A 20,920-nucleotide genomic window follows, 5' to 3' on the forward strand; every position below is an offset into this window, starting at 1 on the left:
CTTTAGCTTCTGTCTGTAGGACCTTGTCTATACCCATTAGCCTTAAATTAGGCCTTCTGGTAGTGTCTTCCATGTTTTGAATGGATATATCCTTTTTCTTGTATTTGTTTTAATTAATTGTCTCTTCTTTCTTTTTAAAGTCCTGGCTATCTTCAGTTCCAGAGATTCAATCTTTTGCATCGTCTAGTTTACTCTCCAGACTTTATACTATGTTTTTTATTTCTCTTCCTCCTAATTCCAGACTTTATACTTTGTTTTTTATTTCTCTTCCTCCTAATCAGTCAGTTTTTATGGCTTCAAGTTTTTTGTTGAAACTTTGTCTTAGATCTTGCATGGACTTCTTTCCTTCTTGGATGCTTTTTCAGTGTTTCCTCACAAATCCTCTAGTTGAGTGAGTACGTTCATTGGACTCCCTTTCCTTCGGATGCAATCCATTCACCATTCTGTTTGTGGATTCCATGAATTCGTCCATTAATCCTTGGTTAGCCTCATCATGCTCACACATAGCTCTATGTGGACTTTCAATCTTTTCATTCAGCAAGTTTACCAGTAGTGTTTATAGAGCATTTTGAGAACTATCCTCTGGATTATTCAATAACTGCTCTGGTGCCTGTTTATCTTGAATGGGAGTTGTGGTTCCTTTACTTGCCATTTTTCTTGTGTTTCTACAGCTTGTTCTGTTGAATTGATTATGAAAGCAAAAAACAAGTCCATGCCAGAACACTATTTTAAGGCAATCATCAACACAGAGCCCCAAGGTTGCACAGATTTTAAGCATTTACAATGAACAATGGGTATTTTCTATCTCTCCTTTTTTTAGGGGGACAAGATTATATGTGTTTCCACACCAGAACACAATTTTAAGGCAGGCACCAACCCAGAGATCTGTAACAGACTTTGGAGGTACACAATCAAAGATAGATGATTTCACTATATCTATCCTTCTTTGGAAATGAAAGTATATCCATTTTCACATCAGAGCACAATTTTAAGACAAGCAACAACCCAAAGACCTGTAGTTATACAGTCTTAGGAGGATCACAATCAAAGGTAAATACTTTCACTTTATCTCTCTTTTTGGAGATTGCAAGTACCCCCAATTACACATCATAATACAAATTTTCAAAATTTCAGTGCTCTTTGGAAGAACATTCTTCCTAATTTTTACATAATGAATTTGTATTCATTAAAAAACATGGAATAGTAACCTGTATATAGTAGCAGCAGCAGCAACAAACATAAAAAAGGAAGTGGTACATTTGTCATTTTTTTTCAGAGCCAGAATGATGGGCTTATTAGTGTCCCCCAAAACACTTGTAGGAGCTGACTGCCAAGTGGGCTTCAATGTGACTTTGATAGCTAGCCTGTCCACATGTGTGACATTTGCATTGCTCTCAGCATTCTAAAATATTTTTAGAAAATTATTTGGATTATCATCAGAAAGAATGACATTGCCCTATTTGTTAGGAAATGGAAAGACTTGGAAAAATTATATTAAGTGAAGAAACCAGGCCCAAAGAAACATAGGTCCCTTGGTTTCCCTTGCTTGCAATGACTAGTACATGTCTACAACAAGCAGAGAAAGTCAAAGGCTATGTACATACAACCATACGAGATGATATTAAGCAAAATGTATCCCAAGACAGGGGCACAAGTTGTTTTTTCTTTCTTGCTATTGTTTTTAAAGTACTTATGATGCATTATGTGATTCTTTTAATTCCTTTGCTGTTTCCCCATGGTATAACCCCTTTTTTCACTCTATTTGATCTTGGTGTTCTGCATCTTGTATATACATTTTTGTAATTTGGTTAGGGGAAAGGGTATAGCAGGATGTTTAAAGGGGGTGCAGGTTGACCCATTGTGACAACAAGATGTATAGGACACTATGTTGAAAACAAACTTTACAATGTCGGGGGGGGAGGGAGGAGCAGGGGAGATGGGGAAGGAAGGGATGGTAGGGGAAAAATAAGGAGGTAGTAACAATGTGTGATAGAAAATGTACTCATTTTACCCTACTCATGTAACTATAACCCCTCTATACAGTATTTTCACAATAAATTTTAAAAAAAATTTTTATTGTGAAAATACTGTATAGAGGGGTTACAATTACATGGGCAAGATAATGAGTACATTTCTTATCCAGCATTGTAGCCTCCTCCTTTGTTTCCCCTTCCCAGCCTCCCCCCGTCCCCCTATCCAATCCTCCTCCACCCCCCACCAAAGTTGCAAAGTTCGTTTTCGACATGACAACTTGTACTTCTCATTGTTGCAACGGGTCCACCTGTATTCTTATTTAAACGACTTGTTTTTCCCCTTCCTCTCCACAAATTATACCGACATCAAATACAGTGAAAGCACGGGTTATACTGTGGGGGAAGGATATACAAAGCAACAAAGAAATAATCTTATAAATGTGTTAGAAACAAATGCATGAAAGAAAAAAAACATTTAAATACATATCTTAGGGTTCATTTTCCTAACATCACCTTATCTGACCTTTTCTGCTTAAAGAAATTACTTAGCTTATATAGAAACAAGGTGTGAGAACTCTTGTTACCTAAATCAAAATAATCAGCCACGTTTTCTCTTTTTCAAATGCCCATGGCCACACAGTGGTCTCACAGCCTTTTTTTTCCTGCTTCTTATGTCAGCTGACATCACTAACATTCATGACAGGGTCTCTGTTCACCAGAGTACAGAGCTCTGTCCTTGGGAAGCAGTATAATTAAAGGAAACCAAAGTCTCTCTGGAGGAGAAATTCCTTTGTTTAGGGTTTGTCGATTGTCCCTCTAGGTGCATCCAGAGGCATAAGGTGGCTTTTTTGAAGAAGTTCACAGAACTGGAGTACAGAGGACAGGAAAAATTTAAGGAAGTAAAATGAAGACAGAGAAAATGTATTTCTATCTAGCAAGGATCCAAAGTCTGGAGCAAACATTTCCTGGACTGAGGTTGCTGAACAGCTTTGAAAACAGAGCTGGAAAATATTTAAGGCTGTCTACCACTTGATACTCAACTCTGTATTTCTACCCTTCTGTAAGGACCTCTAAACATATAAAGACCCACCGGGAAGCATCGCAGCATTGGAGAAAGGATTCTGGTGCCAGACAGGTTTACTGAGTGCCCGATAGAGCAGGAAGTAGAAGAAGACACTGAGGAGCAGATTCATTGAGACAAACAACATGTATCTTCTGAAAGAGTCACTGATAGGAACAAATGATAGTCTCCTAGTGTGTAGAATGAGGACTGAGCAAAATTTTACTTTAATTTGAAAGGATAAGGTGATCTAAATGATATTTGAGTTGCAGAAACAGTCATGTTTCTCATAAAAAAATAAAATTCTATGGAAATTCTAAAACTTCCTTATTATATTTAAACGAGTTTGCTCTATTTCTACATCCTGACATTCATAAAACAAAGCAGTAAATTTAATCAGCTTTAGCTTCATTGTATGCTTTGGAAAACTGTTTTTCTAAAAATATTTATCACATATGTGAACCTTATGTTCAAACTTACAATCATCCACAATCATTGTGCTGAAGTCCACAATCTTCATAGAACTTAATTGAAGATATGCAATGCATAAATGATAACTTTTGCTGACATCTACTTGAGTGTCATGTGCTAGTCTGTGGGGAAAAGATGTTGATAAGGGCAGGTTTGAAAGAAAATGGGGTCCTTGGTAGCCTACAGAGAACATGAGTGAGATTAGAGGGAAGTTTAGCTTGAAGAAGAGCCTCAGCATTGACTAATGGCAAAAAGAGCTCTGAAGACCAGAGCTTCTCAAGCACAAGGTTTATGGACATATATGACTAAGAGGTTCCTTACGGTGGGCCTGACCTAAGTATTATAGGGTGTTTTGTAACATACAGGTTCCTACTGTCCAGTCCCTTCCGCAGTTATGACAACCAAAAATGTCTCTGGACAGTGCCAGGTATCTGCTGGCACAATCAGCCACTGCTGAGGGCAATTTGTGGATTGGAGGCAACAACTCATGCATGGAAATAAAAAAAAAGTTGCTCTACAAACTTTCTGTGGGAGTTTCCTCACAGGTCCGTAGTCAGCTCCCAGACAACTGACTGGCTGACTAGATAATCAGTAAAGAGCTCTAAACCTCAAGTTAAAAAATTTGGATTCTTGTCAATAGTATAATTCTTATGGGCATTCCAGAAAGGTTAATTTGACAGTGATATGTTCAATTACACACAAGAAACAAGTAGTAAGAGCTTTCTGACCACTTAAGGCCTGTGACCTTGAAAGTATACTCTTCATTTTTTGTGGGTTTATTTCATCTTTCTGATGAGGAATACCATAACTTATATTAGAAACTCCAAAAGTTGAGAATTCTTCCGTTCATTTTGGATACAATCACAATGCAGGCATCAATTAGTATTTTATTAGAAATATCCTTTTGCTTTTGCATCTATATAATTCCTGCTTCCACTCTCAGAGTCAGTATTCATTTTTGATGAATACTGTTATAGTTACTTATTGAGTAACTTCCATGTGCTGAGCACCATGCCCAGTACTTGGCACTTTAAAGGAATGATGGTGCACGATGCATGGCTTCTTAGGATCCCACAGGCAGAGAGATCCTCGATATTTAGTGCACTGAAATCCAGAAGATTGCAGAACTATGAAAACCTGTAAGTGGAACTGGAGTTTGTAGTCTTCCAGGAGCTGTGGCCATTAGAAATAAACCTGAGTTCCTGGACTTAAAGGTGAAGTAAGTTAGAAAGGAAAGCTAAGAAATTCTGAGAAGAAAGCCTCTCATCAATATTGTGTTTTAGTAATGAATCACACACAAGGAAAGGAAACTTGAGAGGTGAATGTCATGGAGCCAAGCCACAAAGACTGGAGTCACCTCTGACTGAATTTGGCAGGTGAAGCAGGACAGGCCATTCTAAGTAGAAAGTGTAAGGTCTGCACAGGGACACCTCCCTACCTCTTGGCTAAGTTTCTGCCCAGTATCTGTTAACTAGGTAACTGGCAGACCTGGAAGCAGTTACCTTCCCCTCCTGCTAGGTCACATCCTGGTCCACCTCTGGTCACATGCCTCCCATCTGACCTTAGGAGGGTCCCAGACCCTGAAGTCATGTCTGGATCCTGTGTGGCCACACATTTCCCCCACCTGTCCACACCTCTTCCTGTCCCTAGCATACATAAGTCCTGGCCTGGGGGTGTGGCACCCCTTTCCTTTTAGCCATACCTCTCCACCATGCATGGAGGAGGCAGCAGTTCGGTAAATAAACTTCTTCCCCTGCCCAAATAGCATGTGGTGTTCTCTTCATCAGCCACCTAGTGAAACCTACCTATTTAATATACCTTACAGAAAGGTGATGAGTTTTGTTCTTTGGTGTGTTGAGTTTGAAGCAATGGGAATATATCAGAAAAGTATTCAGTAAGTAACCTGAGAGCAACTGAAGATAGAGGATTGATGCTGGGGCGGAACAGAGGGAAAGCTGGGTAGACAAGAATAGGTTCTGCTTTCTCAGGTGACAGTAAGGAGCATATTGGACAATCTGGCACTTTGTTTCATGGGCATGTCTCTACCTCATAGAGATGTTATAAGAGGAGAAAAGCCAATTATATCAACACCAATCAAAATTTCTTCTCCTTTTTCTCTCTTCTTTTGGAGGTAGTGGGATTGAATTTTGGCCTTATACTTGCTACCCTTGCTAAACAGTCAATATATCACTTGAGCCGGGCTTCTAGCCAATGGAAGACAATGTCTGATTCCAGATTGTATAGAGAATGGAATGTTAAATAGTTTTTATTTTCTAGAGTACTGAGAGAAAAGATGTTAAGGGATAGTGGGAAAATAGGGTGGAGTAGACTTTCTAGTTCATCTGAAACAAGTTCATGGATATAGCCAAAATTAAAGTATGGTATGATGGGGCAGGTGGGATTCTGAGAGATAATAGAGCCATAAGAGCTTTAAGATGGGTTCCAAGTTTTACTCTTCCAATTTTCTGGCAAGGGATGTGTTCTGGGTGAAATAAGTAATATAGCACTTGCCTAGTATGCATGAAACCTGAGTTCAATCCATTGCACTGGTGACTACTTCGGAGACTAAGATCTGATAATCACAGTTCAAACACCACTCTAGACAGGAAAATCTGTGAGAGACTTTTATCTTTAATTAACCACTAAAATAGTGGAAGTAGAGCTATAGCTCAAATGGCAGAGCATCAGCCTTTAGGAAAAGAGAACAACTCAAGAACAGTGCCCAGGCTCTCATTTCAAGCCTCAGGATTAGCGCGCGCGCGCGCTCACACACACACACACACACACACACACACACACACACACACACACACACACACACACACACACACAAGATACACAAAGCAAAATACAGCCCCACACACACTAGTGTATCCTAGTAATATCATCAATCACAGCTTGATCAAGAACATGAGCTCATAGTCCACACACTTTACATGGCTTTTCTCTCCCAATACATCATTTTTCCTCAGACACACTAGAGTCCACCCTCATGTATGCATTAATTTCCTGATTGATTTGTAAGCCCATTCTTTGTAAACTCCATTTTTTCAATATAATTATTTTATTGAATTATTGAAGTATCAAAAATTGGTATCAGGATTCTGGGTGTTGCTTCTTAGATCTTATTAATCAACCTGTTGAACTGTCCCTTTCTCAGAAACATAGATAACATCCAAAATGTTTTTGATATCCTTGTTTTTAACTGTGGTTGCTTGCCGAATCAAAGGAGCTGGATTTTAGAAAAGTTCAATATCATTTCCTTCAAGAATTAATTCATCTTTTTCTTTGCTAACTGTATTTAATCTTATTTTTAATTGTAATTGTAAAGACAATGTACAGAGATGTTACAATTACATAAGTCAGGTAATAAGTATATTTCTTTTTGAACAGTGTCACCACTTCCCTTGTTTTCTCCCAGTCTATCCGTCTCAACACCCTCCACCAAAAGTAGTATAGTTCATTTTCAACATAGTGTCTAGTGTTGCATTTATTCATATTTTATTCCACCATTTCTGTGCTTCCCCTTTTCCTCCCTAAAGAAGATTAACTTATATATAAGATAAAAGGTACAGAAAGCAAAAACAGTGAAAAAAGATGAAAAGAAAAACAAAAAATTCAAGAAACAAAATAATGTAAAAACTTTGTTTCCATTTCTTAGAGTTCATTTCAATAAATATTTTATATGAGCATATGCCCATAGATATTGAACTTTTGTGATTCTCCCCTAAAAATATCCTCCTTGGGTCTTGCCATGTGAATGTCTACAGTCCTGTATAATTTTTCATGTTCAAGTATATGCTTTTGCCATCCAGTGTGTTTACTTGTGGACTTAGAGACACTTTCTAGTTACAACAAATGAATGAAGCCATATGGATGAAGCCTATATTTCTTTGGGTCTGGCTTACTTTGCTTAATATAATTTTTCCAAGTTTTTTCATTTCCTTAAAAATAGTATAACATCATTCTTTGCGATGGAAGCATAAAATTCTATTGTGTGTATATAACACATTCTCTTGATCCATTCATCTGCTGAGGGGCATCTGGATTAATTTCATATGTTGGCTATGGAAATGGATTAATTCCTATTTCTGGGTTTGAGTCACCGAACAAGCAATACCTGTCCTCATCCAAACTCTTCAGATATATTTCTCAGTGAAGGAGTTTTGGATTTCAACTTAGAGACTTCTTTTCTGAATAAGGAACTCATCTTGTAATGAAAGTCCAGAGTAAAACCCTTGATCATGTTCTGTACATGACAACAGATAATGTGGATGGTGGCCAATTCTTTTCTGTTTACCCACCATTTATCAACCCAGAGCATCTTCTTTTTCTTTCCAAGGAGAGTGAGTTCTACATTAATGTGGCTGAAATCCCTCTGCAGGGACCCTTCATGATCACAGTGCAGACCTTCAGGGTGATGTTGACATTTTCTTCAATGTCAACAGTCTGATTGCCGAGATATGGTCTTCATTCTCACTGTAGACGGGGCAAAAAGAGTATAAACTCCAACTTTTTAAACTTTAAATTTTTTATTGAAGTTGTTATTGAAATTTTTCTTTATATATTTCAGTCCCAAATATAGTATTTCTGTGTGTAATATTTGTCAGTTCATCCAATGAAAGATATTTATATGAACAGGGATTAATTTTAAAAACTAAGCTTTAAGACGGTGGTGTAAGATGGCGGAGAAGCTGGAGACTAAGCAAGCTCTCACATAGAAAGCAGTTTTAGTGTTACAGTGAACAGTCCTAGGCCAGAGAATTACACCAAGTGTGCCATCAAAGTACAGAGAGTTCGGCCAGAGAGGGAAAATCCAGGCAAGGAGACAGATCTGAGCACTCAACACAAAAAGCCACCAAAGAAATTCCTGTAACACATGGAGGCTCAATAACACACTGTTGAATCACCAGTGGGTCATGGAAGAGATTAGAAATGAAATTCAAATGTTCATTATATTCAACAAAAATGAAGTAAGCCAAATTACCAGCTCCTCTGGGACACAGCAAAGGCAGTATTCAGGGGCAAGTTTATAGCTCTGAGTTCCTACATCAACAAATTGGAGAGATCTGAAATCAACAATTTAATGAGACATCTGAACCTCCTTGAAAAAAGCAGCAAGACAAACCCCAATCCAGAAGACTGAAAGAAATAATTAAAATTAAATCAGAATTAAACTAATTAGAATCCTTTAAAAAAAAGTATAGAAAGATTCAACAAAACAAAGAGTTGGTTCTTCCAAAAATTAACAAAATTAACAAAACAGTATGTCAATACCCTTAGCAAATCGTATCAGAAAAAGAAGAGAACACACCCAAATAAATAAGCATGGGGATGAGAATGGAAACATCACCACAGAAACAACAAAGATTCAGAACATTACAAAGGAATATTCTCTAACCTTTATGCTAATAAGTTTGAGAACTTGGCAGAAATGGGCCTTTTCCTAGCAAATCTCAACATATTAAAACTAAACCAAGATGGGTAAAACCATCTGAACAGGCCCATATCAAGCATTGAAATAGAAACAGCAATAAGAGACCCCCCCCCCATCTAAGAAAAGCCCAGGACCAGATGGTTTTACAGCGGAATTCTACAAGGCCTTCAAAGCAGAGCTCACACCAATACTCCTCCAACTCTTCAATGAAATTTAAAGAGAAAGTTCACTACCAAACACATTCTATGAAGCCATCATAAACCTCATACCAAACCAGGCAGAGACTCATCAAAGGAAGAGAACTATTCCCATTTCTTTGATGAACATTCTTTGATGAACATTGATGAAACACTTCTCAACAAAATTTTGGCCAACGAACTTCAACAATTCATCCAAAAAATGATACACCACGATCAAACTGCATTCATTTCAGGCATGAAAAGCGGGTTCAATATACACAAATCAATTAATATAATTCATCACATCAAAAAAGAGCAAGGATAAGAACCACATGGTTATGTCAATAGATGCAGAAATAACATTTGACAAGATCCAACACCCCTTTATGATGAAGGTTCTGGAAAAACTAGAAATCCAGGGAACATTCCTCAACACAATAAAGGCTGTATATGACAAACCTACAGCCAGCATTATACTGAATGGTGAAAAACTAAAGCCATTTCCTCTTAACTCAGAAATGAGACAAAGATGTCCACTCTCTCCACTTCTCTACAATCTAGTATTAGAATGCCTAGCTACAGAAATAAGACAAGACACAAACATAAAGGAGATCCAAATGGGGAAAGATGAAGTAAAACTCTCCCTCTTGCAGATGACATGATTTTGTATTGAAAGAATCCCACAGATACCACTCCCAAATTTGTTTTAAATTTGATTTTATTTTATTTGTGAACATACTGTACAGAGGAGTTACAATTACATGGGCAGGATAATGCGTACATTTCTTACCAAGCATTGCAGCCTCCTCCTTTGTTTACTCTTCACATCCCTTCCCAGCCTCCCCCGTCTCCCCCAATCCCAATCCTTCTCCTTCTCCCCCTACCCCCCCCCCCCCCCGCCGTACCGACGTTGTAAAGCTCGTTTCGGACATGACAACTTGTACTTCTCATTGTTGCAACAGGTCCACCTGTATCCTTAAACAACTGGTTTTTCCTCATCTCCTCCACAAGTTATACTGACATCAAATATAGTGAAAGCAGGGGTTACACTGTGGGGGAGAGGAACATACAAAGCAACAAAGAGATAATCTTATAAATGCATTAGAAACACATGCATGAAAGAAAAAAACATTAAAATACACATCTAAGGGTTCATTTCCCTGACATCACATTATCTGACCTTTTCCGCTTGACTCATACATCTACTAGATATTACAAATAAGGGAAAGCATGGGGCCTATGTTTCTTTGGGCCTGGCTTACTTCATTTAATACAATTTTTTCCAAGTCCTTCCATTTACTAACAAATGGGGCAATGTCATTCTTTCTGATGGAGGCATAGAATTCCATTGTGTATATAAACCACATTTTCTTGATCCATTCATCGACTGAGGGGCATCTGGGTTGGTTCCATATCTTAGCTATGGTAAATAATGCTGCAATAAACATAGTTGTGCTGGTAGCTTTAGTGTGGTCTTGGTTGTAAACATTTGGGTAAATGCCCAAAAGTAGGATTGCTGGGTCATAGGGGAGTTCCATGTGAAGTCTTTTGAGGAACCTCCATACCGCTTTCCAAAGTGGTTGAACAAGTTTACACTCACACAAACAATGCAGTAATGTTCCCTTCTGTCCACATCCCCTACAGCATCTGTTGTTATTAGAGTTCTTGATTTTTGCTGTTCTAACTGGAGTGAGGTGATATCTCAATGTTGTTTTGATTTGCATTTCTTTTATGGCTAGGGATGTTGAACATTTCTTCATGTGTCTATTGGCCATCCTTCTTTCTTCTTCAGAGAAGTTTCTCTTTAAGTCTTTCGCCCACTTATTTATTGGGCAGTTGTTTCTTTGAGGATTTGTTGTTGGGGGGTTTAATTTTTTGAGTTCCAAGTATATTTTAGATATGAGACCCTTGTCCGTTGTATGGCTAGTAAAGATCTTCTCCCAATCCGTGGGCTTTCTATTGATCTTGCTAGCTATGTCCTTTTTCCTGCGGAAGCTCTGCAACTTTATGCAATCCCATTTGTCCAACCTTTCTTTGATTTGTTGTGTTTCCAGGTCTCTATTCAGAAAATTTCGGCCTGAGCCAAGGAGAACTAGGGTTTCTCCTATTCTGTCCTGTAATGTTTTCAGAGTGTCTGCTTTGAGTTCAAGGTCTTTGATCCATTTGGAGTTGATTCAGGTGCAGGGTGATATATAAGGATCTAGCTTAAGTTTTCTACATGTAGTTAACCAATTTTGCCAGCACCATTTACTGAAGAGGATGTCTTTCTTCCATTCTATTGTTTTAGCTTCCTTATCGAAGATTAGATGGCTATAGGTCTGTAGGTTCATTTCTGGGTTTTCAATTCTATTCCATTGGTCCTGAGGTCTGTTCTTATGCCAGTACCAAGCTGTTTTGATTTCTATGGCTTTATAGTAGAGTTTGAAGTTTGGTATTGATATTCCTCCAGCAGTATTCTTTCCATTGAAGAGCGTTTCTGCTATTCGGGGTCTTTTATTGTTCCCTATGAATTTTTGGATTGCCTCTGCTATTTTCTTGATGAATGAGGTTGGAATTTTGATAGGTATCGCGTTGAATTTGTAGATAGCCTTGGGAAGTATTGCCATTTTCACGATGTTAATCTTGCCAATCCAGGAGCATGGGAGGTTTTGCCATTTTTTAAGTTCTGTGTTGATTTCCTTTTTTAAGATTATAAAGTTTTCATCATAGAGGTCCTTCACTTCTTTAGGTAAGTTAATTCCTAGGTATTTTATTTTTTGTGGGGCTATTACAAATAGAATTGATTTCCTCATTTCCCAAATTACTCAAGCTGATTCAAAACTTCGGCAAAGTAGCAGGTTATAAAATTAACCCCCCAAAATCAATGGCTTTTCTGTATGCCAGCAATGAGAAAAGCGTGGCTGAAATGAGGAAAGCAACTCCATTTGTAATAGCCCCCAAAAATAAAATAACTAGGAATTAACTTAACCAAAGAAGTGAAGGACCTCTATTATGAAAACTTTAAAAACCTGAAAAAGGAAATCAAAACAATACATGGAAAGTGGCAAAATCTCCCATGTTCCTCGATTAGAAGGATCAACATCGTGAAAATGGCAATACTTCCCAAGGCTATCTAGAAACTCAAGTGATACCTATTAATATTCCAACCTCATTCTTCAAGGAAATAGCAGAGGCAATCCAAAAATTCATAGGGAACAATAAAAGACCCTAAATAGCAAAAACGATCCTCAATGGAAAGAACACTGCTGGAGGGAAATCAATACCAAATTTCAAACTCTACTACAAAGCCATAGTAATCAAAACAGCTTGGTACTGGCACAAGAACAGACCTCAGGACCAATAGAATAGAATGGAAAACCCAGAAATGAACACACAGACTTTCAGCAATCTAATCTTTGATAAGGAAGCTAAAAAAATAGAATGGAAGAAAGACAGTCTCTTCATTAAATGGTTCTGGGAAAATTGGTTAACTACTTGTAGAAAACTAAAGCTAGATCCTTATATATCACCCTGCTCCAGAATCAACTCCAAATGGATCAAAGACCTCGGAGTCAAAGCAGACACTCTGAAAACATTACAAGATGTAAAAAGAGATACACTTGGTCTCCTTTACACATGCTGAAAATTTCTTAATAGAGACCCAGAAGCACAACAAATCAAAGAAAGGTTGTACAAATGGGATTGCATGAAATTTCATAGCTTCTGCATGGCAAAGGACATAGCTAGCAAGATCAATAGAAAGCACACAGAATGGGAGAAGTTCTTCACTAGCCATACAACGGACAAGGGTCTCATATCTAAAATATACCTTGAACTCAAAAAATCAAATCCCCCAACAACAAATCCTCAAAGAAACAACTGCCCAATAAATAAGTTGGCGAAAGACTTAAAGAGAAACTTCTCTGCAGAAGAAAGAAGGATGGCCAACAGGCACATGAAAAAATGCTCAACGTCTCTAGCCATAAAAGAAATGCAAATCAAAACAACATTGAGATACTACCTCACCCCAGTTAGAACGGCTAGAATCAAGAACTCTAATAACAACAGATGCTGGAGAGGATGTGGACAGAAGGGAACATTACTGCATTGTTGGTGTGAGTGTAAACTTGTTCAACCACTTTGGAAAGTAGTATGGAGGTTCCTCAAAAGACTTCACATGGAACTCCCCTATGACCCAGCAATCCCACTTTTGGGCATTTACTCAAATGGTCACAAACAAGGCCATACTAAAGCTACCAGTACAAGTATGTTTATTGCAGCATTATTTACTATTATTTACTATAGCTAAGATGTATAGCCCAGATGCCCCTCAGTAGATGAATGGATCAAGAAAATGTGGTATATATACACAATGGAATTCTATGCCTCCATCAGACAGAATGACATTGTCCTATTTGTTAGTAAATGGAAGGACTTGGAAAAAATTATATTAAGTGAAGTAATCCAGGCCCAAAGAAACATAGGTCCCATGGTTTCCCTTATTTTCAATAACTAGTATATGTCTGAGACAAGCAGAAAAGTTCAGATAAATTGGGGTTAGGTGAAATGAACCCCAAGATAACAACATAAGTATTGAAATGTTTTTTTTCTTTCTTGTGATTGCTTCTAACATATTTATAAGATGATTTCTTTGTTGATTTGTATGTCCCTCCTCCATGGTATAACCCCTGCTTTCATTGTATTTGACGTTGGTTTAATTTGTGGATGAGAAGGGCAAAAACAAATCATTTAAATAGGGATACAGGTGGACTCATTGGAACAATGAGATGTACAAGTTCTTATGTGGAAAAACTAACTTTGCAAGTTCCGGGAAGATGGCGGAGGAGAAGCTGTAATCTGAACAAGCTCTCGCATAGAAAGCAGTTTTAGAGTTCCAGTGAACAGTCCTAAGCCAGAGAATCACACCAAGTGTGCCATCACAGGACAGAGAGTTAGACAAGAGAAGGGAAGCCAAGGAAACACACCAGCTGCCACGGCGGCGGCAGGGTAGCGTCGGCGACCACCGCCGCGGGGTCATACCTGAGACACAGAGAGTCCAGGACGAAGGAGCCAGACGCAGCGGACGAGCTGATTCTACTCAACACCAACAAGAACCAACAAGGAACGGACATCTTCATCCTGCTGTTTGCAGACCAGAGACGACCCAGGATCCAAGACTCGGCGTGAGTACAAGCCCGATGTCCTCACTCCTTCTCAGGGAGCAGAGGAGGGAAGGACACCTCTCCCACCCATCACCGGTGATCTCCATCTTGGATACCGACAAAGCTCGGAGGAGCTGCTAGCTCCAACTCAGGCCTTGGAATAAAACGAGTCATTTAGCAGGTCACAAGAACTTAACGGCGAAGTGACCTGCCAGACTCAGCTCCATCCAGGGAAAAGTCACCCAGCTCAGGTGCCAGCCATTGGAGTGGCTTGCTTCACTGGGTAACCAGAGCCAGAGGCTGCCCCTCCCTCTAGCAGCCACCACAATCAATTGAAAAACAGAAACTGGGAGAATGGCTCCTGGCTGGGCGCTGTGAGCTTTATCACAAAATAGCCCCAGGGAAAAGCTACTGTTTGTTGAAAGGCCTCAACTCTACCCAGAACCTAGCCTCATCACCACATCCCCCTTTTTGTGATTCTCAAAGCAGATCACCCTCCCAGAAAACTAACCTGGGAGGGGGATCTCAAAATCTTGAGTAAAGCAGAGCATTTTTCTGCCTCTTCCAACCAACCGACTTAAGAAACCAATCAAGCCACAGGACCTCAAGCTGACCAGAGACTCCAACAAGAGACTGGTTAGAGACAAAAGGGAGATACAGGATTCTTCCCACCCCTCCCCCACAAAAAAAAATCAAAAGACTTTTCTTTCTTTTTTTTTTCTTTTTTTTCTTTTTTCTTTTTTTTCTTTCTTTTTTCTTCTTTTTCTTTTCTTTTTTGTTTGTTTTTTGTTTTTTGTTACCTTATATATATATATAAATTTTTTCCCTTTTAAAACTTTTATTAATCTTTAATTTTTGCCTCTTCTGAAAAAATAATTGTTTTCCAGTAACTTTTTTTTTCTCATCTTATAATTTTTATTTTAGGAATATGTGAATGAGCATTTTCCTTTCTTTTCTTGTCTTCTTTCTCTTTTTCTTTCTTTCTTAATTATCTTTTCGTTTTTTGTCTAGATCTACTGAACTTCTGATCTTTTCTTCTCCATTTCCCATCCTTAAAGTTCTTCACATCTCCTCTATGTCCCTCCCCTTCTCTCAACATATTCACATTCCTCTCTAAATACATTAATTTTTACGTTTCTATTTTTTTTCTGGTCTCTTTTCATTCCCCTATCCGTCTCTTCTTTTTCTCTCTCTCTCTACTTGCATCCTACCCAACCCATTTCCTGCATTGTGATTAGGACATAGTTAACTCTCCCTGTGCCTCCCCACACCAATCTATTCCTATTTTTCACCCACATCTCTCCCTAATCCTAATAATTTCTGGTTTTCCAAATTCTTTTCTGCGGTTCGAAGTCCTTTAACATATAGTTGTTTGATGTTGAATAGATGCATCTGTTGAACTAGATTGTATCTGTAGACTATTGACTGTACAAATGCAAACTTTGGTTGATGGTTGCCTTAAGATAGTGTTCTAGCACAAAACTGGTGCAATCGTCATCTCAAATGGGCCGAGTAAGCCGGAAAAACACAAGAAAAATGGCAAATTCGGGTATCTCAATTCCCAATCTTGATAATCAGGGATTAGAACAGATAAAGCGTGATAGGGAGAGAGAGGAGGCATCCCAGAAGTTTATACAGGAATACCATAAGCGTGTGGAAGCTACTCAAAAACTGATACAGGATTTGCGAGAACAACTTGAGAATACTCAAAGAGAAAGGGAGGAATGGCATGAGCAGGCAGAGAACACTCAAAGAGAACTGCAGGAATCCCACCAATGGGAAAAAAGAGAACTGCTGGAATCCCACAGACGGGAGGAAGCTAATCAAAGAGTAATTCAGGAATTGAGAGACCAGGTAGAGAATACACAAAGATCAGTAAAGGCATTCATGGAATCCATTAACAAAGGGCTGAAGGAAGTCAGGGAGACCACAAAGGGAATGCTGAATGGAACCCAACAGAAGGAATGGGAGTCCAAAGAAACCATAACCAATCAACTAAGTGATTTGAGAACAAACACTGAACACCAAATTAAGGAAGTAAAGAAATTCATACAAGACCTAAAACAGAGCTTCAACAAAGTACTTGAAGCCATCAAAGCTGACCAATTAGAAGGAAAAGAGATAAAAAACAAAGTAGAGAGTCTTGACAGCAGGTTAGATCATGCAGAAGATCGAATCTCAGGGATTGAAGACAGCCTAGATATTATAGAGAAAGAACATACAACCATCAAAGACAAGTCCAAGAAATATGATAGATCTATCCAACACCTGGAAGACACCATCAGAAGGCCCAATCTAAGGATAATGGGTGTAGAGGAGCACCTAGAAACAGAAGTTAATGGTCTAGGAAATGTGTTTAACAGGATCCTAGCAGAGAACTTCCCAAACATACAAAAAGATAGGCCTATTCAGATACAAGAAGGTTTTAGAACCCCAAATAGACCAGACCAGAATAGGACATCCCACCATCACATTATAATCCACACAGAATCAACTCAGACCAAGGAAAAGATCCTTAAAGCTGTCAAGGAGAAAAGGTTAATCACCTATAAAGGGAAACCAATTAGAATCACCTCAGATTTCTCAGCAGAGACAATCAAAGCAAGAAGAGCCTGGAATGACGTCTGCCATGCCCTAAAAACAAACAACTATCAACCAAGAATACTGTACCCAGCTAAACTCTACTTCATAACTGAAGGCCAAATAAAAACCTTCCATAGCAAAGAAAAATTGAAACAATACATCTCCACCAAACCAGCCCTACAAAAGATTCTTAAAGATGTCCTACACATAGAAAACCAACAAGACCGCAACAAAGGCCAAGAAACTGCACCCAAACTGAGAATCCAAGAACCTTAGGAAGAACCCAGTTTTCGCAGCCCCCAAGAAGGTGGATAACATGACAGGAACTCCCAAATACCTCTCAGTCCTATCTCTTAACGTTAACGGACTGAACTCTCCAATTAAGTGACATAGACTATCTAGTTGGATTAAAAAACAAGACCCTTCTATCTGCTGCTTGCAGGAGTCACATCTTGCCCATAAAAACAAACACATTTTCAATGTTAAAGGCTGGAACAAAATCTACCAAGCAAATGGCCCTCATAAACAGGCGGGAGTTGCAATCCTAATATCAGATAAAATAGACTTCAAATTAAAAATCGTGAGAAGAGATAAAGAAGGTCGCTACATACTAATTAAAGGATCTCTCCTTCAGGAGGATATTACAATTCTAAATATCTATTCGCCAAACAATGGAGCACCCAAATTTATCAAAGAAACACTACTTTCCCTCAAATCCCATATAGATCCAAAGACATTAATTGTTGGGGATTTTAACACACCACTCTCCCCACTAGATAGATCAACTCGGCAAAAACTCAACAGAGAAACGGAGGATCTAAACAGCTGCATAGATCAACTAGACTTATCAGACATTTACCGAACATTTCACCCAGCAGCATCAGAATACACATTCTTCTCTGCAGCACATGGAACGTTTTCTAAAATAGACCACATTTTGGGCCACAAAGCAAACTTATCTAAATTCAGAAACATTGAAGTTATATCTTGCATTCTCTGTGACCACAAGGGAATAAAATTAGATCTCAACACCAAAAGCCACCAAAGAAAGTCCAGTATCATATGGGGGCTGAACAACACACTGCTGAATCATGAGTGGGTCATGGAAGAGATTAGAAAGGAAATTCAAATGTTCATGCTATTCAACAAAAATGAACACACAAATTACCAGCTCCTCTGGGACACAGCAAAGGCAGTACTCAGAGGCAAGTTTATAGCTCTGACCTCCTACATCAACAAATTGGAGAGATCAGAAACTAACAATTTAATGACACATCTAAACCTCCTTGAAAAAGAGCAGCAAGATAAACCCCAATCCAATAGATGGAAAGGAATAATCAAAATTAAATCAGAATTAAATGAATTAGAATCCAAAAAAACTATAGAAAGAATCAACAAAACAAAGAGTTGGTTCTTCGAAAAACTTAACAAATTTGACAGACCCTTAGCAAACCTTATCAGAAAAAGGAGAGAACACACCCAAATTAATAAACTCAGAGATGAGAATGGAAACATCACCACGGAAACAACCAAGATTCAGAACATTATAAGGGAATACTTCTCAAAACTTTATGCTAATAAGTTTGAGAACTTGACAGAAATGGACCTTTTCCTAGCAAATATTGACATGCCAAAACTAAACCAAGATGAGTTAAACCAGCTTAACAGGCCCATATCAAGCATTGAAATAGAAACAGCAATAAGAGACCTCCCAGCTAAGAAAAGTCCAGGACCAGATGGTTTTACAGCGGAATTTTACAAGGCCTTCAAAGTAGAGCTCACACCAATTCTCCTCCAAATCTTCAATGAAATTGAAAGAGAAAGCTCACTACCGAACACATTCTATGAAGCCATCATAACCCTCATCCCAAAACCAGGCAGGGACTCATCAAAGAAAGAGAACTATAGACCCATTTCTTTGATGAACATTGATGCAAAACTTCTCAACAAAATTTTGGCCAATCGACTTCAACAATTCATCCAAAAAATCATACACCACGATCAAACAGGATTCATGTCAGGGATGCAAAGCTGGTTCAATATATGCAAATCAATTAATATTATTCATCACATCAACAGGAGCAAGAATAAGAACCACATGGTTATCTCAATAGATGCAGAAAAAGCATTTGACAAGATCCAATACCCCTTTATGATGAAGGTTCTGGAAAAATTAGGAATCCATGGATCATTCCTCAATACAATAAAGGCTGTATATGACAAACCTACAGCCAGCATTATACTCAATGGTGAAAAACTAAAGCCATTTACTCTTAACTCAGGAACAAGACAAGGATGCCCACTCTCTCCACTTCTCTTCAATCTAGTATTAGAATGCCTAGCTACAGCAATAAGACAAGATGCAGACATAAAGGGGATCCAAATAGGGAAAGAAGAAATAAAACTCTCCCTCTTTGCAGATGACATGATCTTGTATTTAAAGAATCCCATAGACTCCACTCCCAAATTACTCAAGCTGATTCAAAACTTTGGCAAAGTAGCAGGTTATAAAATTAACCCCCCAAAATCAATGGCTTTTCTATATGCCAACAATGAGAAAAGTGTGGCTGAAATGAGGAAAGCAACTCCATTTGTAATAGCTCCACAAAAAATAAAATACCTAGGAATTAACTTAACCAAAGAAGTGAAGGACCTCTATGATGAAAACTTTAAAATCTTGAAAAAGGAAATCAACCCAGAACTTAAAAAATGGCAAAACCTCCCATGCTCCTGGATTGGCAAGATTAACATCGTGAAAATGGCAATACTTCCCAAGGCTATCTACAAATTCAACGTGATACCTATCAAAATTCCACCCTCATTCTTCAAGGAAATAGAGGAGGCAATCCAAAAATTCATAGGGAACAATAAAAGACCCCGAATAGCAAAAACGCGCCTCAATGGAAAGAACACTGCTGGAGGAATATCAATACCAAATTTCAAACTCTACTATAAAGCCATAGTAATCAAAACAGCTTGGTATTGGCATAAGAACAGACCTCAGGACCAATGGAATAGAATTGAAAACCCAGAAATGAACCTACAGACCTATAGCCATCTAATCTTCGATAAGGAAGCTAAAACAATAGAATGGAAGAAAGACAGCCTCTTCAGTAAATGGTGCTGGCAAAATTGGTTAACTACATGTAGAAAACTAAAGCTAGATCATTATATATCACCCTGCACCATAATCAACTCCAAATGGATCAAAGACCTTGAACTCAAAGCAGACACTCTGAAAACATTACAGGATGGAATAGGAGAAACCCTAGGTCTCCTTGGCTCAGGCCGAAAATTTCTGAATAGGGACCCGGAAGCACAACAAATCAAAGAAAGGTTGGACAAATGGGATTGCATACGGTTGCAGAGCTTCTACAGGGCAAATGACATAGCTAGCAAGATCAATAGAAAGCCCACTGATTGGGAGAAGATCTTTACTAGCCATACAACGGACAAGGGTCTCATATCTAAAATATACTTGGAACTCAAAAAATTAAACCACCCAACAACAAATCCTCAAAGAAACAACTGCCCAATAAATAAGTGGGCGAAAGACTTAAAGAGAAGCTTCTCTGAAGAAGAAAGAAGGATGGCCAATAGACACATGAAGAAATGTTCAACATCCCTAGCCATAAAAGAAATGCAAATCAAAACAACATTGAGATATCACCTCACTCCAGTTAGAACAGCAAAAATCAAGAACTCTAACAACAACAGATGCTGGAGGGGATGTGGACAGAAAGGAACCTTACTTCATTGTTGGTGGGAATGTAAACTTGTTCAACCACTTTGGAAAGCAGTATGGAGGTTCCTCAAAAGACTTCACATAGATCTCCCCTATGATCCAGCAATCCCACTTTTGGGCATTTACCCAAATGTTTACAAACAAGACCACACTAAAGCTACCAGCACAACTATGTTTATTGCAGCATTATTTACCATAGCTAAGATATGGAACCAACCCAGATGCCCCTCAGTAGATGAATGGATCAAGAAAATGTGGTATATATACACAATGGAATTCTATGCCTCCATCAGAAAGAATGACATTTCCCCATTTGTTAGGAAATGGAAAG

At 38.5% G+C, this 20,920-nt stretch overlaps 1 pseudogene; it reads right to left on the reverse strand.

Annotated features, from left to right (window-relative positions):
• Positions 1-6,632: 6,632 nt before the first annotated feature.
• LOC138827720 (large ribosomal subunit protein uL6-like) overlaps positions 6,633-20,920 on the reverse strand; it is a 52,129-nt pseudogene continuing 37,841 nt past the window's right edge.

This window comes from Dipodomys merriami, unplaced genomic scaffold (assembly GCF_024711535.1).
Source record: "Dipodomys merriami isolate MVZ:Mamm:240054 unplaced genomic scaffold, mDipMer1.0.p SCAF_16, whole genome shotgun sequence".
NCBI classification, from domain to species: domain Eukaryota; kingdom Metazoa; phylum Chordata; class Mammalia; order Rodentia; family Heteromyidae; genus Dipodomys; species Dipodomys merriami.